General features: G+C 36.4%; 2 long non-coding RNA genes across 2 annotated transcripts; both read left to right on the top strand.

The window, feature by feature from the left end:
* Positions 1 to 5,001: 5,001 nt before the first annotated feature.
* Positions 5,002 to 9,826, top strand: LOC105420541 (uncharacterized). Its single transcript, XR_966624.3, has 3 exons — positions 5,002 to 5,523; positions 9,044 to 9,106; positions 9,424 to 9,826. It is a non-coding gene; the product is annotated as an uncharacterized LOC105420541 (long non-coding RNA).
* A 10,108-nt stretch (positions 9,827 to 19,934) lies between these two features.
* On the top strand, positions 19,935 to 23,995 carry LOC148781310 (uncharacterized). Its single transcript, XR_016059740.1, has 3 exons — positions 19,935 to 20,392; positions 23,346 to 23,408; positions 23,684 to 23,995. It is a non-coding gene; the product is annotated as an uncharacterized LOC148781310 (long non-coding RNA).
* Positions 23,996 to 25,607: the final 1,612 nt, after the last annotated feature.

Below are 25,607 nucleotides of genomic sequence, written 5' to 3'. Positions count from 1 at the left end.
TGAAATGTGATATATAATAAGACCTGTGTGGTTAGCTTTGTGATATGTGATAAGACATGTGGTCAGCTATGTGATATGCGATATGTAATTAGACCTGTGTGGTCAACTATGCCATATGTGATATGTGATAAGACCTGTGGGGTCAACTATGTGATATGTGATATGTGAAAAGACCTGTGTGGTCAGCCATGCGATATGTGAATGGGCACCTACTATATGAATAATGGTGCCAGCAGTTGCCTGTTTGGAAAGGGTACCTATTATGTGAATGATGGGGTCGGCAGCTGCCTGTTTGGGAAGGACACCTACTGTGTAAATAATGGTGCCTGCAGCTGCTTGATGTGCTTTTGATGTGATACGTGAATCCTAGGCATGCGTTGAACGTATTGCATGGCCTGACTTTGTGATTCCTTGGCATGCTTTGAGCGTATTGCATGGCCATAATATGATATGTGTGCATGGACACATGCTCTATGACATGTGCGCGAAGGGCACATGCTGTGAGATCTAGGCACCTACTGTGTGGATGATGGCGCTGATAGCTGCCTGAAGGAAAAGGCACTTACTATATGAATGATGGTGCTGGCAGCTGCGATTTATGTTATGTGATATATGGATGGGCACATACTGTGTGAGTGATTGTGCTGGCAGTTGCCTGCATGAACAGGGCACCTATTGTGTGAATGATGGTGCTGACAGCTGCGATCTTTCCCTAACTCTCATGATAGGAAGGGAGTCAGGATGTTGATGTTTGAGTTGTCGCTCCCCCATTCATAGAGATTGGCAACCATAAGATGTAACACTCACAGCCAAGGTGGCGTAAGGGATATTGTCTTGTAAGGCTATCGCCTATCAAAAGCCCCAAAGCACGATGGGGATTGTGTGTGTGCATATGAAGGCATTAATAAATCGGTCACCCATTGTCATTGTCTTCCCTCCTGAGTGATGATAGAAGTCAATGAGATTGGATTGGCCTGATGGATAAGACTTCTACTTCGGGAGTAGGCGAATTAATGAGTGAGTTAGTTGGTAATTGTTGATGCTTACCTTCATATGTTGATTTGCTAAGATTTGTATGGTTGAATGATTTGATTGACCTCTGCTTCATATCATATATCATTGATCTGAATTGTTGTTGCTTCACTATGAATCATCCACGACACAAGAATAAATATGATTATGACATACAACTCATGTTTTATTAGAATGACATAACACCTTGAGCATTGTTGTGAGATGATATTCATAGGCAGGAAAGCATGGAACCATGATCTACTTACTGAGCTTTACGGCTCACCCCTTTAAATTTCGTCTGTGAAGAGTGATAGCCCGCGGGTTGAGGATAGGCGGTTTGGGGATCGCGGCTGGCGGTTGGAGCCTCGTACTTCTTGAGGAAACTTCATTTTGATTGTATGTTTTAGATGGCAGTTGGACCATATAGTTGTCTTTGATATTAAACCTATGCAATTGTTGTTGGGCCTTTGGTGCCTTGAACTCTTTTGTAATATTTTGGATCTATCTTATAGAAATTTTGGGACTTGGATCGTCCAGTATTTTGTGGGTTGTGTGCTTGTTAGTTTGGTTTTTATTTCGTGATTGACTTTGATTTCCATCTTTTGAAAACGTTGAGCGTACTTCTACCTGAGTGGCATTCACTACACGTGATCGCAGACCCGCACCTTATCGCCCTCCGGTGTGTGCGGTAGGGGATAGGGGGTGGGGTTGTGATAGGCTAAGCATGGGTGGCTCATGTGATCCGATTTGTCTTGAGGCAGTGCATTTGAGGGGCTAGTTGCAAGAGATAACACGTGCTCAGGATGATGCCTTGACATAGATTGCATAGACGCGGGCCCAGCTTGAGGCCATGACCATAGAGAGGGAGAGTAGGAGTATACTCTGTTGAGATCTGAGAGAGGTCGGGCTCAGCTTGAGCTAGAGTTGTTGCGCGCCTCCTAAAGCTAGGTTCAATCTTCGGGTGTGGGGCCTTCCCAAGCTGCTCCTTTTACGAGCTGAGATGTGAACATACTGCACGAGAATTTCATGAGAGTACATTGTGACTGGGCATGTTCTTCTTTTTTCTCTTTTTTTTTTTTTTTCTTGTTCTTTTTTTTTTTTTCTATTTTCTTCTATGTTTCTTGTCCTTTCTTTTGTCATGTTTTTTCTTTCTCATTATGTGAGTGATTTTGCTCTGGTCTTTTCTTTAGGGTGCACATAGGTAATAGTTGAAGTTGTTCCAGTCACAGCTGACGGTGATGATTCACCAGTTCATGTTGGTGAGCTCAGCATTGGAGCAGACTGGTGGTGATCTGACACAAGCGATTTGGGGCTAGAGGATAGTTCTGTGGCCACTGGTCCGTGCTGTTCGTTCAGCTTCGAGAGGTAGATGCGAGCGTAGAGTGCGCTCTAGGGCCAGTGAGCAGGAGGCCTCGAGTGATTTCCAGGTCAACTTGAGGGAGGAGAATTGAGCTGCTTTCATATTTTCCCCTTTTTTCTTGTTAAGGATAACAAAATAAAAGAAAAAAAATAGAATAAAGGGAACTGGCCCGCTTAGGGGCCTTAAACAAAAAAACGAAACAGATCTGATCTCAAAAGAAAAAAAAAGAAGACAAAGAGATCTTGATCCCAAGAATTCTTAGGGATGCAAAAAGGTACCGCAAAACAAAAAAATATACAACCATGAATGGATAGAAACCAATAATATATATATATATATATATATAAGGAAAAAGCTGAGGTTAGCCCACTAGCACATATGAACATATGAGCTCAATGGCCCAGATTGGATCTGGGTCGATCTGACCGTCACAGATGTCTGTCAGTGTTTGAATTTTAATTTTTTTTCTACAAATCCAAATCAAAATCAATTAAAATTTTAGACGTGTATTCATCAAAAATAGGTGAATTTTTGAAAAATATCAAAAAATTATTTTACATGAAGTAAATTGACTAAAATACCCCCAAAAAAGTTTTGGGGGTATTTTGATCATTTTATTTTTACGAATAATTTATTTTATATTTTTATTAGGTGTGCTTTGATGAGAAGAACACACACCTAAAATTTCAAATGATTTAGATTTATAAAAAAAAAATTAAAATTTAAATACTGATGGACATACGTGACCATCAGATCGGCCCAGATTGTTGGGCTCATATGTTCATATGATCTAGTGGGCTAACCCCAGCTTTTTAACTGAAAAATGATGAGATTAGCTCATTAACTCATATGAACATATGAGCCCAACGGCTTAGATTGAATCTGGGCCAATCCGATGGTCACGACCTCATTTCGTGTTTGAATTTTAATTTTTTTTCTATAAGTCCAAATAACTTGAAATTTTAGACGTTCATTCTTCTCATCAAGAAACACCTAATAAAAATATTTTAAAAATAATTCACAAAACATAAATTGACCAAAATACCCAAAAACATTTAAGGGGTATTTTGATCAATTTGTTTATTACAAATTATTATTTTTATGTTTTTATTAGATTCTCTTATTTTTTAAGAATATACACCTAAAACTTCAAATTATTTAGATTCATAAAAAAATAATTAAAATTCAAATACGAAATGAAATCGTAACCGTTAGATTGACTCAATTCAATCTGGGCTGTTGGGCTCATATGAACACATATGTTCATATGAGCTAGTGGGCCAATCTTAACATTTTCCTATATATATATATATATATCCTACCACACCCATGTGATTAGGACCCCAAAGAATCACCATTAAAGTTTGACACAGATTTATAGAAACGTTATCAATAAATCCATTTACTTAAGTACCACACCCATGTGTATTTTTCTAGAGATATGTGTCAAAATTTAATGGTGATTCTTTGGGGTCTTACTCACATGGGTGTGGGAGGGTCTCATAGTGTCATTACTATATATATATATATATATATATATATATATATATATATATATATATATATATATATATATATATATATATATATATATATATATATATATATATATATATATATATATATATATATATATATATATATATATATATATATATATATATATATATGCCAATGATCTCTTACAACAGTTGTATCATAGTATACTACAACAATCTTCACATACCGTACTAAAACTATTTGTTTTCTCCAAATTTTAGAATGTACACTCTTTTCATTTTAATGAACAACCACACAAAAAGAAATTTTGAAAGAACAACCTAGAAATTTTTTTTTTAACCCAATTAACATAGCCTGTCCATTTTGATAAGATGCTTAGATCTAAGCCTTAGAAGGTTTTTTTCTTTTCCATTTTTTTTAGATGACTTTATTATCATTAGATGAATAATGTTGAAAAAGAAAAAAATGATTTTGAGTTTGTAAAGGCTAAGATTTTAAAATTCACCAAATGAATGGTCTAGATTTGATGTTAGAGGGGTCTCATTTTAACAATATCTGAGGTTCAAATTGAACTTCTTTTTTTTTGGGATTCATTATTGAAATGAAGAGAGTGTGGGCAAAATTTTAGGTCATGCAAATACCACAAACATGGTTTTTCATGACCTAGGGCGTTTTCTCAAAATTTTATTTTTCGTGATTGTTTTTTAGAATGAAAAGAGTGTACATTTAAAAATTCATATGAAACAAATGTCTCTAGCCTGGTTTTCGAATATGATTGCATTATACTATTATACAACCGTTGCATGAAATCATTCCCCATATATATATATATATATATAAATGATACTATGAGACAGTCCCACACCTATGTGAGTAGGACCTCAAAAGATCACTATTAAATTTTTACGCAAATCTCTAGAAAAGTTATGATATGGGTGTGGGACTTGGGTGAATAGGTTTTTTAAATATGTGTCAAAATTTTTAAATATGTGTGTGTCAAAATTTTTAAATATGTGTGTCAAAATTTTTAAATATGGGTGAAGTTTTATTCAAGTGGGTTTGGGAAAATCTTATAGTATTATTATTCACCTCTTTTATTTATATATATATATATATATATATATAGATGGGAAAAGGATGCCCTACGCAGCGCGCGTAGGAGAGGCTCGTGCGCCAACGGCTGAGATGGGAGGAAGCAAATGAGCGGTGGGAATTCAAATAGACACATTTCTCTCTCTACGAAACCCTCACTTTCCTCGCAACCCAGCCCTACGAAACCCATTTCTCACATAGCATCTTATCTCTCTCTACGAAACCCATGCTCACAGAGAGTCCCATCTCTCTCCCTACGAAAACCATTCTCACAGAGCATCCCATCTCTCTCTCCTCGCAGTACAACCTCTCTAATCGTGACAACCATTTCTCACAGAGCATCCCTACACGAACTGCATACAAATTCTCTCTCTCTCTCCTCGCAGCCCAATCTCTCTAATCGTGGCAGCCATTTAAAATACCCAAGAAACCCTTTCCCTCTCTCCTTGTAGCCTAATCTCTCTAATCGTGGCAGCCATTTCTCACACAAAATCACATAAGAAGCAGCAATAGCAGAGCCCTCTCTCATAGTATAAACACCCAAATTGCAGAAATAGGTATGGGAAGCTCCATTTTTTGCTAGGGGTTTTTTTTAGGGTTCTTTATTGTTTTTATTTCTTGGTCAAATATTCTCTTTGTTGTGCTCTAGTCTAATTTTTGAGTTTTTATTGTGATTTTGATTTCATCCAGGTATTTGATGCTTCTCACTATAAATTCTCATTCAAATTATTCCTTGAGTCATGATATTTGTCTATGATCTTCCTTTTACCTGGCTATTCATTCGTTTTGGTAGGTTTGTCTTAGCTTTCGCTTTTTTTTGAGTATTTTTGTTTAGGCTTGAATTGGGTTTTGCTCTGCTTTATTGTTCACGGTGGGTACTTTACTGATAGAAGTTTTGTTATTGGGTTCCTCTTTGCTATTGTTTAATGTCGTTGTAGTTAGTTGAGTCTTTTAGCTCCATTATTTTTCCCTTTTCTTTTTTTTTCTTCCTCTTTGGTGGGTTTGTCTTAGCTTTCACGTTTTTTTCAGTATTTTTGTTTAGGATTGAATTGGGTTATGCTCTGCTTTATTGTGCATGGTGGGTGCTTCACTGATAGAAATTCTGTTTTTCCTATTTGTCCTTTCTTTCTTATTGGGTTTTTTTGGACTGGGTGTGATATTGTATTCTATCATCATAGTAAGTTGTCATTCTTGTTTCTAGTTGTCTAGAACATGTTTTCATTTGGATTCTTGTGATTCTTCCTTTGCTATTTGATATGCATTATTCTTTCTTCACTGGTTTTGGAGACATTTTGATATGGGCATCCTTACCTTATGATCAATTTCAGCAATGATATGCTTTTTAATTAAAATGTATCATTCCCAATTTCAGCCATGATACCATCTTTTTGTGAATTAGTATTTTATTTCATTATTACACAATTTGCACAGTTATATTTATACTAGTTTTAGAAACTGATATTTTCGATTGTACCATTGTAAGCACATTTTAATATGTTAAATGTTGTATGCATTACTTTGAGAGTTAAGTTCACATTAATAACGGTGTCACCCCTGTTGTCTACAATTTGTTTCGAATATGGTTGACCCTATAATAGAAGCAATAAAATTTGAATAGTTAACAAATGGGCTACCTGGTCTACTAGGAGTGTTGTTGTGTCTATATAAAGGTTTGAATACATATATTTATATAGTTTGTCTTCTTATGTAGGGTCAGTTGAAAAGCTTAGATGGATCACACCGTTTCAGGCTGTGTCATCTCCCACTTTTGCAATTGTAGACAACATGGGTGACACCAATGAGCCCATGGAGTAGGTTGCTTTTCTTGCAACTCCTCCTAGAAAATTCATAGAAATGTAAGATGGAGAACCTGACTTCTCAACCAAAGGCCTAGAAACAAATGTACCCTGTGTAGGAATGAAGTTTTCTTTAGAGGAATTAATTGCTCTAAGGAAGGATTTCGCAAAGTAAAAGATCAGGTCAGTGGAAAGGAACTCTTTGAATCAAGGTGTGGGTGTAAGGCTAAGCTGGGACTGAGAGCGGACAACGAGTGGGTTGTGACTAGGTTTATTGATGGAAAAGCTCGTCTAATTCACATCCCCGAATATTGTTTAGTACCACAAAGTTGATGATAAATTCAATGAGTTCGGCAATGGGTAAGCCTAGACATATTCATGACATATTTATAGAGCAAGCTGGAGGGATCGAAAATGTCACATATGCACAAAAGGACATCGAAAATGAAATTGCTAGTGTTAGAAGAAAATTAAGAGGAGAAGATGGTAGTCTAATTATGCAATGGCTCTATAAAATAAAAGAATCAAACCCATCTTTTTTCTATAGATTGAAATTAGATGAAGATGATCACATTCTCAATAACTTATGGGTAGAAGCCACATGTAAAGTTTCCTATCAATGCTTCTCTGATGTGGTTACATTTGATACCACATCCAAAACAAATTGTTTTAGTATGTCCTTTGCACCCATACTTGGTGTAAATTACCATTTCAATACAACATTTTTTGGATTTGCACTCATATTTAATGAGAAGGTAGAATCATTTGTTTGGGTATTTGAAAATTGGTTAGAAGCAATGGGTGGACAACAACCGGGCGTTATCCTCACTGATCAAGACCATTCAATTTCAGCCGCAGTGAGACAAGTTTTTGACCAAAGTGAGCATCATTACTGTAAGTGACATATACTTTCGAAAGTTGAAGAAAAACTATGCCACGTCTTGCGCATGCATCCTTCTTTTTCAGATACCTTCAGGAGTTGTATAGGTAGCCCAACAGTGGAAGAATTTGAATTGCGATAGAAATTAATTATTGAGAAATATGAGTTGGACAACAATGAATACTAAATAGGCTTTATGGTTGTCGCATGCAATGGGTGGATGCATACTTGACTGATAGGTTTACATCGGGTATGACTTCTAGCCAAAGAAGTGAATGGATGAATAAGAATTTCAAGATACACTTGACATCCAAAACAAGCTTACGTACATTATTGGAAATATGTGCAAGAAGGTACGAAAAGAAAAAGTAAACGACTGAAAAGATATTACAACTACTCCAATGTTAAGAACAACTTCTTTATTTGAATCACAGGCATAAAAAATCTATACTCAAAATATTTTGAAGATATTTGTGGAAGAGGTTGCCAATTGTATGAATTTAATGAGTGAGTGAGTTGATGAAAATGGACAGCTTGCAACTTTTAAGGTATCAGATATGGGAATTGGATCTATATCATTCTTGGTGGAATTCAATCCCCATGAGAAGACGACTTCTTGCAATTGTCACTTATATGAGAGGATGGGCCTTCTTTGCCGGCATGTGTTGAAGATTTTTATGATGAAAAATAGTTTTGAAATCGTTCCACAATACATAATGAGGCGTCGGTCAAAGGACGTAAAGCGGGGGTTTTTGTTGATGAAAGTGGCAAACAACGTCATGATGCACCTGCACTACCACGTTCTATTTGATATAACGATGTCCTGCAGGTTGTTCAATACCTCGCTGAGCATGCATTAGAAAGTGCGGTGGTTTATGAATTTGTAATATCTTTAACAAACGATGATATCATAAAGGTTGATGGTAAATTCGGTTGTAAGAAACGTCCACAGGTTGATACCATGAGCCATGTCAATGATGAGAGGAGTACTACTAGTTGTAGTGTCACACCAAATGGAAGTTACAACTGCCAAAATATCCTTGATCCTCCATGAGCACGGGCAAAGGGACGGCTGACAAATGCAAGAAAAAAAGCTTGATCAGAGGGATGGAAGCTAGTGGAAAAGTCTAGGAATGCAGTTTGCCAAGGCAGTGGGCATGACAGAAGAAATTGTCCATCATTCGTTCGTGAAAAGTAGTACTCCATACCTTTAGATTATTTTGAAAAAATAGATTTTAAAAGTGAGTATTAATGACCAAAATAATTTTTAATATTTACCATATTGTAAAAATATTAAAAAATGTATTACTAATCAAATTTCTTATTAGAATTTCCATATGATCTTACCCATTGTGAATGCATTATGAAATGCTAATATTGCAATTTCTTTTCTTACTACAGGGTTATTTCCAAAGTCCACTGTAAGTTTCAGTCCCCTAAGAACGTGGGACATGAGCATTGATGGTAAGCAACATTATGTTTTATGCATCTATGTATGAAATATTTCATGTACTGATGTATGCTTTCATGTTGTATATGTGGATGCATGTGCACAAATAGTTAGTGTTCCCTTAAGCCAACAAATAGTTACTTATGTACTCATGTATGCTTTCATGTATCTATTGATGGTAAGCAGCATTATGTATTTGATTATCTCTCTCTCTCTCTCTCTCTAAATTCTCAATTATGGGTCTCTTCCCTCATGTTCACAAATAGTTAGTGTTCCCTTAAGCCAACAAAGATACTCCTCGACATTATGTATTTGGTTCTTATTGTTGCAGGTTAAAAAGATGCTCCACAGAAGATACAGTAAATTTTCGCAAAAGATTCAAGAGCCATTTTTTGTTACACGCTCCTTGCTATAGTTCAAGAGCTATTTTTTGTTACATGCTCCATAGTTGTGGTGAATGTGGTGATTGTGTTGTATGGAAATGGGGCAGTAAAGAGTCATTTGTTTTGGTAAAATGAAGTTTTGTAATGGACATATGTGGTGAATCTAGTGATTGTGTTGTATGGAAATGGGGACAGTAAAGAATCATTTTTGGTGAAATGCAGTATTGTAATGGACATATCTGTGGTGAATGTAGTGATTGTGTTGTATAGAAATGATTCAAGAGTAAATACAGGAATATGTAAGCACAATGTTTGAAGTCCCGATGTTAATTATAGAAGAATTTGCTGATCTGTGTGGTGAATGTGGACTGTTTCGTGAAAAGTAGTAATCTACACTTGTTCTTTTACAATGGGTACGGTTTCTTTTTTCAATATAGAAAAGAACCCCTGGTTATTAAACACATTACCCAAAATTTATTTAAACCTTTTAAAACAAAACAATCAACTTTCAAAAGATATCTTTAAGAAAAACAAACACGCCTTTAGGGTCAGGAGACTCTAGAGGAGCGTTAGGAAGCAATAATGTGAATAAGCTGGGTAACCACGATACTCTCTCTCTCAGTTCTAGTTATGCGCTTATTGTGGGTCATGGGTTTTGTGAAATGGGATGCCAACGTCAGAGTGGCAAAATGGGTTTTCTAAATGGAAAACCAGAGAGCGAAAATGAAGTTTGTTCTCAAATTGGGTCCTTTGAATGTGGTCTACTGCAGCTCTCTTTTGAGCTTCACAAACAAGGATTAATGGGGATTGAATGGTCTTCTCTCTCTCACTCTCTCACAAAAAAGTATTAAGGAGGTTTATGCAAAAGTTTCCAAAAGATGGCCAAGCGCTTGTTCAGATTGACCAAAGCATCTTATGAACAGAAAGAAGCGACTTTTTAACCCAGCTTGGAAAATTTTCCTCTCTACATTGAGCTGGCCTGATTAATGGTTTTTTTCTTTGATAACTTTAGACTATCTAGTTGATTGAGATTATAATTGGATACATTTGGAATTTCAGTGCGAACTCCTACAACAAAATTACAACGGAAGCGAACAAGATATTGAGAGAAAGACCTATGTGATCTTTTTTCGGAAAAATATATATATATTTTTTAATAATAATTACCCCTTATAATTTTGGCAACAAGATCACTCAGAGATGGTCTTATTATAAACAATAAAAATTCCAAAAATAAGTAGCACATCAATAAAATAAATCTCAACTACTTGATATCATTCATACAACCTAATACTATGCTTAAAAATATAAAATAAAAGAACAAGTAAATAAAAAAAAAGTTGTCGCAGATTACTTCAACCAGGTTTTTTATACTCCACACCGAGTTACTGCATCAAATGGCGAGGGATATGTGGTTTAGCTTTAATCTCGAACCGGGATAGCTGATTTCGACCAAACTAGGTAATTAACCATTGAAATCTCTACTAAACCTTAACCCTCCAAAATTAACTAAGGCCTCTTCTAATTTTCCTAACCCTTAAAATTAACTTAGGTTTAGATAAGAGAGAGAGTACTACCTAAGGTTTTGGAGAGAGAGAAAATTAGAAAGAGAAATATGGAGGAGAGAGAGTGGGGTGTGCCCCTCTAGGAGAGAGAGAGAGGAAATGGGAAAGAGAGAGGTTGTGTGCAGAGATTGGGGGAGAGCACCCTTATTTATAATGAATATTTAGGTTTAGGATTTCTTAGGGTTTTTTCATAGTTTGCCTCTTTCATGAGATTGAATCTAAACCATTGATTAAGGTGACTTGTGGGGTGAGAGATCTGAGCCATCCATTCCATAGATGGGCCATCAACATTATGGAAGGATTTTGGACCATTATCCACCTTTCCTTAAACTATTTTTCCATCAATATATTTAAATAAAATAAGTACATACATTCCATAAAATTGCATGATCCACGTTACATATTTCATAAGGATATGTCAATAATTATCATGCAAATAAATACTATAAAATAAAATAAGGTCAATATTTCCCTTCCAAGATTTGAAAACATGCCACAAATCAAAGTTAGTATATTTAACAAATTTGAACACAAAGCAACAAGAGAATCCAAGGGGCGTGCCACCCCTTTGTGGCACATGTGGGCCCCCACCCACATGCCACATAGTGGGCCCATGTGCAATTTGGGCCCCCCATAGAAGTTTATAAAGTTTTAAAATTAAATAAAACGAATTAATATATATTTGAATTTGTACAACTTTGTAAAATCAATAACTATATTTTTATAAGTCCATAAATCATTATTAAAATATTGAGAGATTCATAAAAATTCAAATAATAAAATAAAAATCATTTCAATAATAAAATGAACACAATTAAATTAATATGATGGGAAAAAGATCCATATGGTTTTAGGAATTCAATCTGTAATAATGGGGTACTCCACTTTCAACTGTGGACTACAGACCACACTAGCTTTATCGAACCGGCCCAGTGTTTCCCATGACCCACAGTCCAAGAAGGGGCTCATTAGCGGGTCACCAAAGTCAGGTCGATAAATCAAGGGGTCGTAATCCCAGTATGTGAATTACAGGTCCTCCCTTAGAGACGAGTCAAGGTCACCACGACCTGATGCGACCACAGCTCTATGGTGCATAGGGGTATTTCTCGTACATGCATACGCTTCACCCAAAGGTGGATAACTGGCTTTCCCGAACGATCTATCGATATGCATGCCGTGTGATGGAACATGGATGATGTTTTGACCCCCGTCTCAGTAGGCCTACCATCACATACAAGGGTCACACAATCCCTCGGCTCACTCATTTAGGCATAAGCTCCGACCTCATCAAGGGCTAATCCAAAACCTTCTTCGGTTAATTCTTTATGCCCAAGTACCTTGGTTTTTCTAACTGACTGGCCTAGATCGATAAGCACAGTCAAGTATAGACAAACATCATTCGCTTAGTAAGGTCCTCTAGGGACCACACTCCCACTGAGTTTATGTTTCACTATAATAAAATATTTCAATATACACTTATAAGGCCTTTAAAGGTCACGTAAATCCAACATCTCCCACTTGGCCTTTGAAAGCCTTACATTCTTTCTTCCTCACTTTCTCTCATCCCCATCTCTCTCACATGTCTTACAAAAACATTAAGGACAACTCTTTTAATCATAGGGTCTGCAATCATCAAATATATAGATATGTAGCTGATCTCGATTTTGTTTCAATCTCATATCATTTCTCAAGTGATAAAAATAAGGCTTAATATGCTTGGAGTTCTTGTGAAACCGAGGCTCCTTAGAGACAGAAATAACCGCAGTGTTGCCGCAAAAAATTCGCATTGCCTCACAATGTATAGGATGAAAAATAAGTTGATTAAGAAACTTCTTAATCCACACGGCCTCCTTGGATGCTAGACAACATGTCATATACTTAGATTTCATGGTGGACAAGGCCACAATATCTTGTTTATTTGACTTCCAAGAAACCGTACCCCCTCCAAGCATAAACACATACCCAGATGTAGACTTCGCATCATCTGGATCGCGAGATAGCTTGCATCTGAATATCCCTTTATTGCTATTTCAGTTCCCCCCTTATATGTGAGCGCATAGTTCATGGTCCCTTTTAAATATCTGAGAATTCTTTTTACAGCTTTTCAATGCTCATCTCCTGGATTACTTTGGAAACAGCCCACCAGACTCATGACGAAGGACAAGTTAGGCCTTGTTTCCGTCATGGCATACATAAGGGATCCAACTGCGCTCCTGTATGACACTCTCTCCATGACTCTTATATTCATGTTTTCGGTAGGATACATCTTATTACTAAGCCTCGTCTTTTTGTCAATTGGGGTAGACACAAGCTTACACATACTTATATCAAACTTTTCCAAAATCCTCTTACAGTAGGTTGCCTAAGAAAGTTGGATAGTCTTCTCTCTCCTGTTTCTTATTATCTTGATGCCCAACACATATGAAGCTTCTCCAAAATCTTTCATATCGAAGTATTGTGCAAGAAAAGTTTTCTTCGCTACTACTAGGGCAATTGAGCTACTAACAATTAGTATATCATCAACATATAATGATATAAAGACCACATCACTCCCACTGACCTTTTGATATATGCAATACTCTTCATTATTTGTGGAGAACCCTGCAAGAGCAAGGGTCTCACAGAATTTTATATACCACTATCGCGATGCTTGTTTCAGGACATAAATGGATTTATTAAGTTTGCATATTAGGTTCTCTTTTCCTTTCTCCTCTAATCCTCAGGTTGGGTCATGAAAATTTCTTTTTCTAAATCCCCATTTAGAAAGACTGTTTTGACATCCATTTGATGAACCTCAAAGTCAAAATGGGCTACTATAGCTATAAGGATTCGTATAGATGGAAATTTGGCAACAGTGGAAAAAGTTTCCTCATAATCTATCCTTTCTTTCTGGGTGAAACCCTTTGCAACCAACCTTGCTTTATATTTTTTTACTTTCCCTTCAGAGTTCAACTTTTTTTTGAAAATCCACTTATAACCAATGACCTTTTGTTTTTGAGGTAGATGTACTAATTCCCATACATATTTTTGGTTAATGAAAGCATACTCATCTTTCATGGCTTCTACCCAGTATTCCCTTTCAAGATAGGTCAAGGTTTCACAGTGAGTTCTCGGTTCTGAATCTGGATCTTCCCCAACCTTATCAAATGTTCTCCAAGGTAGATAAAATGTTCTAGGTAAAGAGGTGGTTTGTTGAATCGGTTACTTCGTCTTGGTCAAGGTAAATGTTTACGTTCTATAGGGAGTTCAGGATTAGGTTGGGTTGGTTTAGAAGTTTCAGGTTCAGGTTCTCAAACTACACCCTTGTTTTGGGCCTCCTCATAAAAGTCGGGTTGTTTTCTACTCACCCTTGCTTCAAGGAACTCTTCCTCGAAGAAGTGAGCATCGCGACTTTCAATAACCACACATGTTTCAAGGTTGTAAAATCGATACCCCTTACCATGATCTGGGTAACCAATGAAAATGGATTTGACAGTTTTGGGTTGCAATTTGGTTCTATTTTGATGTGGGATAAGGACATGGGCTGAGCAACCCCAAACTTTCAAGTGTTCAATGGAGGGAATACGACTTGTGAAAATTTCGCGAAGAGTAAGTGGGGCAGCTTTTGCGAGAGTCCGGTGAAGGATGTAACATGCCGTTAATACAGTTTCTCCCCAAAACTCCAATGAGAGATTTGCATCCCCATCATACTCCTTACCATTTTCACTAAGGTCATATTCCTTCTCTCAGCTACACCATTTTGTTCAAGAGTATGAGGCATGATGTACTGATGGATGATCTCATTTTCAGTGCACAATTATCTGACCCCTCCTCTATCGGTTCTAAGGACTTCAATTTTCAGGTTGGTTTGATTATCTACCTAGGCCTTATATTCTTTGATTTTTTAGGGCTTTTGATTTTACATGAATAAGGTATACATGGCCATATCGCGAGTAGTCATCTATAAAAGAGATAAAATATATTTTTCCACTTTTGGTGGTCACATCTATAGGTCCACATATGTCATTATGAATGATTTCCAATACGCTAGTAGCTCTTTTTGCCCTGGTGGTATTTTTCCTTATCAGTTTTCCTTGCACACAAGACTCGCACGCTTTTGATAAATCTCCCTTATAATTTTGAAGAATATCGTCCTTTTTGATCTTTCCATTTGTTTGATATTAATGAGTCTTAACCTCATACACCATAGGGACAAGATATAAGCAATGCTCTCTTTTATTTTAATAGTAAATAGCCCCTCTACAAGTCATCCAGTCATGATCACATTTTTCCCCTTCTTGACCACTACTTTGTCCCCAATGAAAGTGGTTAGGAATCTAGCCATAGACATCTTAGGAACCGAAACCAAGCACTTCCTCATATCAAGAGCATAAAGTGCTTGCTTTAGGATCAAGGTGCTCACACTATTCAGTTTCAGCTCAAAATCTCCAACTCCAAGTACATCAGTCTTCTGATTTCCTCCCATATAAATATGCTGCTGTCTTGGCCCCATGGGAGTGAAAGAACGGTAACCTTCCTTGGCGTTTGTTACATGAGCCGTAGCCCTTGAGTCAAGACTTCAAGAAGCTCCCTTGGGGTCAACTAGCATGGACTTGAAAGCCACACATGCCAATTCCTTGTTAGTTCCATCGGATTTGTTGAACCGACAACTATTGGCTATGTGACCCACTTTTTTGTACATAAAACAAGTTCGAGTCTCTCTTTGCTCCCTTATTTCCAAAATCTCTTCTTTTGAAATATCTTTCTTCTCAAAAGTATTTATTCACTTTCCTTTCTTAAATTTAAAAGATGGTTGAGATTTTACCATATGCACAACATCCCTTGGGGTTTGCCTTGAATTCCTCATTTTTTCTTCAGATTTGATGGTCGTGATGAGTTCCTCTAATTTTGGTGCATTTCTTCTAACAGAGATGGAAGATATGAAAGTCTCCCATGAATTAGGAAGAGAATTCATTAAATGAATCACTTGCATAGATTCATTGGGTTTTATGCCTGTATCTTCCAAAATTTTGACTAGCGCATGAAACACGTGTATATGATCTGCAAACTTGGTACTTTCTACCATTTTTAAATCATTGTACCTTCTCATAGCCATAGTTTGCTTTATGAGAGAGGGTTCAACATACTCTCTTTCAAGTTTATGAAAAATCTCACTTGCAATATGGATTGACTCGTACTCCGAAGCATACGAGTCAGTCATGACACATAAAAGAATGTTCTTGCATCTCAAGTGTCTCATCTTCCAATTGGCGTACACATCTTTGATTATTTGAAATGAGTCGTCAGTTGGACGACGAGGTCGGTCCTCAAATAGTACGTCATGTAAGTTTTCTTCACAGAGCACAAATTTGATTTTTCTTTTCCACGAAGCAAAGTTGGTCCCATCAAACCTTTCGGTTTTCAGGATATCAGAGATGAAGGTCCGAGCAGCCATATATTTCTATTCTCAAGCAAAAATAAGAAAAGACTCATAATGGCAATCAAGTAAAACTAGCTCTGATACCAATGAAAGAAATACTTATGTGATCTTTTGTTGGGGAAATACAATTTTTATTTTTTTAAATAATAATCACCCTTTATAATTTTGGCAACAAGATCACTCACAGATGGTCTTATTACAAACAATAGAAATTCCAAAAATAAATGACACATCAATAAAATAATTCTCGACTACTTGATGCCATTCAAACAACATAATACTATGATTGAGAATATAAAATAAAAGAACAAGTAAATAAAAGAAAAGATGTAGGGGATTACCTCAACCGGGCTTTTTATACCCCACACCAAATCACCACATCCAATGATGCGGGATCTGTGGTTTAGCATCAATCATGAACCGGGATAGCTGATTTCGGCCAAATCAGGTAACTGCCCCTTAAAATCTCTACTAAACCTTAACCCCCAAAATTAACTAAAGCCCCCTTTAATTTTTCCAACCTTTAAAATTAACTTAGATCTAGAGAGGAGAGAGAGTACTATTTAAGGTTTTAGAGAGAGAAAATTAGAGAGAGAAATATGGAGAGAGAGTGGGGCGTGCCCCTTTAAGAGAGAGAGAGGTTATGGGAGAGAGAGAGAGGTTATGGGAGAAAGAGAGAGAGGTTGTGTGTAGAGATTGGGGAGAGAGCACCCCTATTTATAGTGAATATTTAAGTTTAAGGTTTCTTAGGGTTTTTCCATAGTTTGCCTTTTTCATGAGATTGAATCTAGACCGTTGATAAATGTGACTTGTTGGGTGAGAGATCAAAGCCATCCATTCCATAGATGGGCCATCAACATTATAGAAGGTGCTTGGACTATTATCCCTCTTTCTTTAAACCATTTTTTCATTAATATATTTAAATAAAATAAATATGATGCACTCCATAAAATTGCATGATCCATGTCACATATTCCATAAGGATATGTCAATAATTATCAAGCAAATAAATACTATCAAATAAGATAAGGTCAATATTGCCCTTCCAAGATTTGACCACCTGCCACAAAACAAAGTTACTATATTTAACAAACTTGAACACAAAGCAACAAGAGAATCCAAGGGGTGGGGCATGCCACCCCTTTATGGCACATGTGGCCCCCCCCCACTCACATGCCACATAGTGCGCCCATGTGCACTTTGGGCCCCCCATAGAATTTTATAAAGTTTTAAAATTAAATAAAACAAATTAACATATATTTGAATTTGTACGACTTTGTAAAATCAATAAATGTATTTTTATAAGTCCAAAATCATAATTAAAATATTGAGAGATTCATAACAATTCAAATAATAAAACTAAAATCATTTCAATAATAAAATGAACACAATTAAATTAATATGATGAGAAAAGGATCCACATGGTTTTAGGCATTCAATCTGTAATAATGGGGTATTTCACCTTCAACTGTGAACTATATAGACCACATTAGCTTTATCGAACCGACGCAGTGTTTTCTATGACCCACAGTCCAAGCAGAGGCTCATTAGCGGGTTATCAAAGTCAGGTTGATAAATCAAGGGGTCGCAATCCCAGTCTGTGGATTACAGGTCCTCCCTTAGAGAAGAATCAAGGTCACCATGACCTGATGCGACCACAGCTCTATGGTGCATAGGGATATTTCTCGCACATGCATACACTTCACTCAAAGGTGGATAACTGACTTTTTCGAACGATTATAAGATAAAGATGCCCATATCAAAATGTCTCCAAAACCAATGAAGAAAGAATAATGCATATCAAATATCAGAGGAAGAATCACAAGAATCCAAGTGAGAACATGTTCTAGACAACTAAAAACAAGAATGACAACTTACTATGATAATAGAATACAATATCACACCCAGTCCAAAAAGACCCAATAAGAAAGAAAGGACAAATGGGAAAAACAGAATTTCTATCGGTAAAGCACCCATCATGACAATAAAGCAGAGCAAATCCTAATTCAAGACAACAAAAATACTGGAAAAAAAACACTTAAGCTAAGACAGACCCACAAAAAAAAAAGAAAAAAATAATGGAGCTAAAAGACTCAACCAACTACAACGACATTAAACAATAACAAAAAGGAACCCAATAACAAAATTTCTATCGGTAAAGCATCCACCATGATCAATAAAGCAGAGCAGAACCCAATTCAAGCCTAAACAAAAATACTCAAAAAAACGCGAAAGCTAAGACAAACCCACCAAAACGAATGAATAGCCAGGTAAAAGGAAGATCATAGACAAATATCATGACTTAAGGAATAATTTGAATGAGAATTTAGAGTGAAAAGCATCAAATACTTGAATGAAATCAAAATCTCAACAAAAACTCAAAAATCAGAAGAGAGCACAACAAATAGAACATCTGACAAAGAAACTAAAACAATAAAGAACCCTAAAAAAACCACTATTTGATGCTATGTGCGAAATGGGTTTCGTAGGTTTGGGCTGTGAGGAGTGCTACGAGGAATGAGAGAGATGGGATGCTATGTGAGAACGGGTTTCGTAGGGAGAGAGATAGGATGCACTGTGAGAATGGGTTTTGTGGAGAGAGACAGGATGCTCCCTGAGAAATGGGTTTCATAGGGTTGGGCTGCGAGGAGAGAGAGGGCTTCATAGAGAGAGAGAGAAATGCGTCTATTTGAATACTCACCGCTCATTTGCTTCCACCCATCTCAGCCGTTAGGCGCATGAGCTTCTCCTACGCAAGCTGTGTAGGGCATCCTTTCGTCTATATATATATATATATATATATATAAATAAAAGTTTTTGTTAGCCATTGAGCTTATGGAATAGTGTAAGCCCAACGGATCAAATTGAAATTAGACCGATCTAATGATTACAATTGTATTTTGTAATTGAATTTTAATCTTTTTTTATAAATCCAATTTATTTGATATTCGGAGTGTCTATTCCTCAAGAAAAGTAGAATTTAATAAAAATATCAAAAAAATAATTCGCATAAATTGGATTGATCAAAATACCTCTAAAAATTTATATGAGTATTTTTTTAATATTTTTATTAGGTACACCTTGATGAGAAAAAATTATACTCTAAATTTCATATTATTTAGATTTATATAAAAAATATTAAAATTATATTACTTATATACAGACTGTCAAATCGATCCAAATTGAATCTGAGCTATTGAGTTTATATTATTTCATAAATTAATGGATTCTCACCCTAACATATATATATATATATATATATATATATATATATTGGCCGGCATGGTTATGCCATTGGGATAAATCGCACGGATGAGATCACCTTGGGAATTTTAACGGTTGTTATCCCTCTTGACTTGATTTCAAACTCAACCAATGCAAATAGCCTAACGGACCATAAAACCCTATCTCTCTAGCGTCGTGGGGCAACATGGCCTCTCTCTCAAACAAAAACCCCAATCTCTCTCTAGCGTCTTATGGGGCAGCGGGGCCCCTCACTCTAAAAAACAAACCCAAATCTCTCGCTCTTTTGCTGCCCTCTCTCTCTCTCTCTCTCTCTCTCATCTCTAGTTCAGGCCTGCCCTCTCTCTCTCTCTCACTCGTTTGTGCTTCTCTCTCATGCGCGTTTGTGCCCTCTGCAGCAATGTCTCACACACTCTCTCTCAACATAGAACGCGAAGCAAGAAGAGGAGAAAAATATACAAACTCTCTCTCTCTCTTGGACATATATGTCTTGTGAAAATTGGGGAAACAAAGATGACAAAGAAATTGATTCCTATTGCTAGTATTCATAGAAATTGATTCGATTGATATGGTGGAGTTGTGTGCCTCTCGAGTTTGCTCTCTCCCTCTTTCAATGGAAATCCATCGGGCATATATTGTTGGAACATCTTTATCATTTTGTTGTCGAAGAAACTGTATGCTTGCAAGGAGGTATTTGGGGCTTTTGATTGTAGTTATTTGGATGGAAATTTTATCCTGTGGCATTAAACTGGTGTCATTTTATTGCTCTTTTTTTTTTGGTTTTTCCCAACATGCATCATACCAGCGAGTAGGCATTGCAATTGAAAATTGGTTGTGGGATTTGTTTTTTTGTTGTTTTTGTGGGCTTCTATTAGGAAAGGGTCCATGCGAAAAGTGCATGTGAAACATTATCTCCACCACTCACAAGCATGGTTAAAATGAAATCACATGGCTGCAACCACTCACAAGCATGGTTAAAATGAAATCACATGGCTGCAGTTTTTATTGTAGCTTATGGCCAGCTAATGTATGATATTAAATTCTTTTCATATCTTTCTTGCTCCCTCTCTAATGATGCATGATCTCTTTGTTGATTGACGGTTATCTGTAATCACTTAGACTTCAAATATCTCTTGCCCCCAAAGTTCTATTTAGATCAGCCTTTCTTGGTCCCAATACTAAGGATTTTGAGGTAGCCTTTCCTTGTTCCAATTCTCGGGCTTTTGAATTAGGCCGAGCAAATTGGGAAGGGAGGGAGGGAGGGAGGGAGGGGAGGGATGATTTCTCTTATTTTGTTTTTAGGGCTGATGCAGCCTTGCTCATCATTAGCTTACTCCACGCATTAGTTTCCTTTGGAGCTATGTCAAAGTTTAGGTTTGGGCTACTCTATCTTTGGGGTAATAATATCCAGGGATCGGGATCACCCATTTATATTTTTATGCAGCTTTGATACCTTCCTTGATTGTTGGTGTCTTGTGTAACCGCAACAATTTCAAGTTCCACCATATCAAACTTGCCATTCATTTACATTTGTTCTTATGAGTCATTGTTTACTGTATCCATATCTTTATAAGTATAATAAGAACTTTGTATTTATTTTAGGGTCTTTCAATTACTTAAGTTGGATCTCACCATTTCATGTAGTATGTCGTCCCCCATGTCTTCAAATGAAGACAATATAGAGGACACCATTGAGCCCAATATGGGGTACACTAATGAATACATGGAGCAAGATACCTTGCTAACAACTACTCATATGAAGTCTCCAAATATAGGAATTGGGGAACATGGTGCATCTTCCAAGGGGCTAGAGATTGAATATCCCAAAATATGGATGAAATTTGGTTTTGAAGAAGAAGCATTTAACTATTACAAGGCTTACGCATTAGCGCCTGGGTTGGGGTCCGAAGGGCAAGTACTCATACTAAGGATGGATGGAGAATAGATAGGGAATTTAAATGCTCTAAAGAAGGGATCCGTAAACAAAGAGATACAAAACGTACAAGCAAAATCCCTCAAACAAGGTGCGGATGTATAGCTAGGATTGGCATTAGCATAAATGTCGATAATGAGTGGGTTGTGATTAGGTTTGAAAAGGAACACAACCACGAGCTTGTCACTCTAGGAAAAGCTCCACTCATTCAGTCGCACCGAACATAATTCGGTGCAACAAAATCAATGATAAACTCTTTGAGTTTTGCTACGGTGAAGGCTAGACATATTTATGATATATTTATTGAGCAGGCTGGAGGGATAGATAATCTCTCATGCTCACATAAAGACATTGAAAACTAATAACAAATAAAAGGAAAAAATTGAATGGCAAAGATGGCAAACGTGTTATGGAATGGCTAAATAAGATAAGTGAATCAAACCCATCATTTTTCTATAAGTTGAGATGAGATGGGGAGGATCACATTCTCAGCATACTATGGGTAAATGTTATGTCAAGGGTCTCGTACCATCACTTTTTTGATGTAGTAACTTTTGATACCACATACAAAACAAACTCATTTGGTATGGCCTTTGCTCCCATCCTTGGGGTCAACCACTGCTTAAGCACAAAATTCTTCGGGTTTGCACTTATTTATGATGAGAAAGTGAAGTCTTTTGTATGGGTTTTTGAAAAATGGCTAGAAGCAATGGGTAGACGCCAACCAGGTGTAATTATCATTGATCAAGACCATGTAATTACTGCTGCAGTGAGAAAAGTTCTCAATCAAAGTAAGCATCATTATTGTATATGGCACATTCTTGTGAAATAAAAAGAAAAATTGGGTCATGTCTTGTGTAAGCATCCAAGTTTCCCATAAAATTTTAATCAGTGTATAACGAGCCCAACTGTGGAAGAGTTTGAGATAGAATGGAAATCACTTATTGAGAAGTATGAGCTTCAAAAAAATGAATTGCTAATTAGACTGTACAATTGTCGGGTTCAATGGGTTGACGCATATGTTTATGCTACATTCACAGCTGGTATGTCATCGATTCAAATGAGGGAAGGGATAAACAAGCACTTTAAGATGTACTTGAATTCGACAACAAGCTTGCATTATGTATTGGAAACTAGCCTTAAACTTCATGAAAAGAAGATTCGTAAAACAAAAGAAAATGACTTGAATAACATCACGAATACTCCTATTTTGAGGGCCACTTCATTCATAGAGGCACATGCTTCGAAAATCTATACACAGAATTCTAAAGTTCTTTGGGGAAGAAGTTGCAGATTGCGTTAATTTTGTTAGTGAAACCATTAATGACAGTGGGATGGTTGCCACCTTTAGGGGGACAAAACTTGGGTGTGGAGCGAGGGTATGTCTTGTGGAATTCAATGGTCATGATTAAACTTTCACTTGTTCTTGCTACTTGTATGAGAGGTTAGGAGTTCTTTGTAGGCATGTACTTAAGATTTTTATGGGAAAAAATATTTTGGAAATACTATCGCATTACATAATGAAACGATGGTCAAAGGATGTGATGAAAGGGGTTGTGGAAGATAGCAGCGGCAAGAAAATTCAAGTTAAATCTGAACTCGTCCGCTCTATTTGTTTTAATGACGTTTACCAAATATCTCGAAAACTTGCAGAGCATGTGAATGTAATTTGAATTGCATAAATGCTTACAATGGTTTTTCTTATTATAGGTTGAATGCCAACAAAAGATGCAGAGATGGGCCTTGTGAAATTGTGGAACATGACTAGTTATGGTATGAAACTCTATGAAATATATAACTTTATTGATTTGGGTTGTTATGGGTCTCTTTGTTGCTGCTTTGATACGATGAAAAAGTTGCAATTACATGCTTATCATGCAATGTTTATTTTGTCTAAAAAATCAACTAGCTTTGTACCTCTTTATAAATATAATTGAAATGCAAAGTCAAAAGTCCCCTATAATTTTGTTTTATCTTTTCAAATGTCCCCTAGAATTCTAATCATATAACTATTATGAATGACAAGTGTCATTTGTCTAAAATGGCAGGAGATTTTTGCAACCATTTTACAGCCGTTTGCCATCTTTGGGGACGACCATTTCGATGAGGACAATCAAGAGGAGCGAATGAGGAAGGAGTAGATTCATTGTACTCTTTTTATTTTCATTTTAGAAGGAGAGAATGTGGAAGGAGTAGATTCATTGTACTCTTTTTATTTTCATTTTGGAAGGAGAGAATGTGGAAGGAGTAGATTCATTGTACTCTTTTGATTTTTATTTTAGAAGGAGAGAATGTGGAAGGAGTAGATTCATTGTACTCTTTTTATTTTCATTTTCGAAAGAAAGAATGTGGAAGGAGTAGATTCATTGTACTCTTTTTATTTTCATATTGGAAGGAGAGAATGTGGAAGGAGTAGATTCATTGTACTCTTTTTATTTTCATTTTGGAATGAGGGAATATGGAAGGAGTAGACTCATTGTATTTCACCATTGACGTAAACCTTTTGAGAGGAAACTATTTGCAGCCAAAAAGCTATGGTGCGAGAGAGTAAAAGTTCTTCATTATACCATTTCTCAGTACAAATTTATTTAGTGAAAGCATGAATGAATTTGTATTTGTACCCACAAGTAACCTCTCTGCTATTTTGCTTTTGTACCCATTATTTGATTTCATATAATGAAAGCAAGATTGAATCATGTATGAAAGCATTTCATTTCGTCTTTTTTTTGTAACTGCCTTTTTCATTGATTGTGCAAACTTTACAAAATTGTATATGGGATCTCACGATAACTCAATACAGTCATACAATTATCTGCGTATGGACGGATACTCCATCAGAATGAAGAAAGAAATATTGCACAAATTTAACAATATGTCAAAATGCACAAGATAAAAAACAACCAAATAATCGTTAGAGTTTAGCTTGATTCTATTTAATGAATTAAAATACACCCAAGCCATTACATGAGCTTGTATTGTTTCTTGTAGGACTGTCAAATGCTCCTCAGAAGGAGTACAAAAGTTAAAAAAAACAAGTACAAATAAGCAACCATCATTGACTACGCATAAGAACTCCTAGCTCAAGACCGATGTATCCTCCACCAACAACCACAACTTTTCCATTCTTATTTGCTCATACCGCTTTTCCAAGTCTCATATTTGAAGACAACTTGAGCTGTTGTTGTAAGAGTTTTCTAGGCTATATTTACTTTGGTTACCTCACTACCAAGAATGAGTTTTATGCCTGCAGGAGCCCATTGGAAATAAAATATTAGGGCATCCATGGAGCTCAGTAACTCACATAATTGTTTGTTGCAGTCATGAGGTTCTACAGGACTCTCAATTCAAATTTAACATCAACAAAATGGAAAGCTAAAAGCATATTAAGAAGTGACAACCTTTTTCGCTGTACCATTCAGGAACTAATCTCTCGCCCCCTCTTCCAATTGTTTGTTGCAGTCATGGGGTTCTATAAGACTCTCAATTCAAATTTAACATTAACAAAATGGAAAGCTAAAAGCATATAAAGAAGTGACAACCTTTCTCGCTGTACCATTCAGGAAGTACTCTCTCGCCCCTGCTTCCAACACAAACATTAAACCCAAGAAGATCCACTGCTCTTGAATATGCATATTCTCAGAACCACAAAACTAGTATAGAAATTTTTGGTTCTACCAACAATGATGCTGTAGCAATTTTTAACATTTAAATGCACACTTCAGCTGGAATTAAAAGTATGTTGCTCACTGCATTTGTACAGAATTAAGTGTCAACTTGATGCAAACAAATCAAGGAAAACGTTTATATAAGGATGCTATCTTATAATGTAGAACTACGGATGCCCCTAAAACATCCATCGAAAAAGGTAGTTTTATTGTTGAAAAACCCTTTGATTGATCATCTCGAAATCGAAATGTATGACTAAGAAAAATAAAAAGACTTTGAGTCTCATAAATAATGCATTTTACAACA

The sequence above is a fragment of the Amborella trichopoda genome, chromosome 7, assembly GCF_054954075.1.
Source record: "Amborella trichopoda isolate Santa Cruz 75 chromosome 7, AtrichopodaSantaCruz75HAP2 v2.0, whole genome shotgun sequence".
NCBI classification, from domain to species: domain Eukaryota; kingdom Viridiplantae; phylum Streptophyta; class Magnoliopsida; order Amborellales; family Amborellaceae; genus Amborella; species Amborella trichopoda.
Note: the sequence above shows the minus strand (reverse complement) of the source record. Positions and strands in the feature narration are given on the sequence as shown.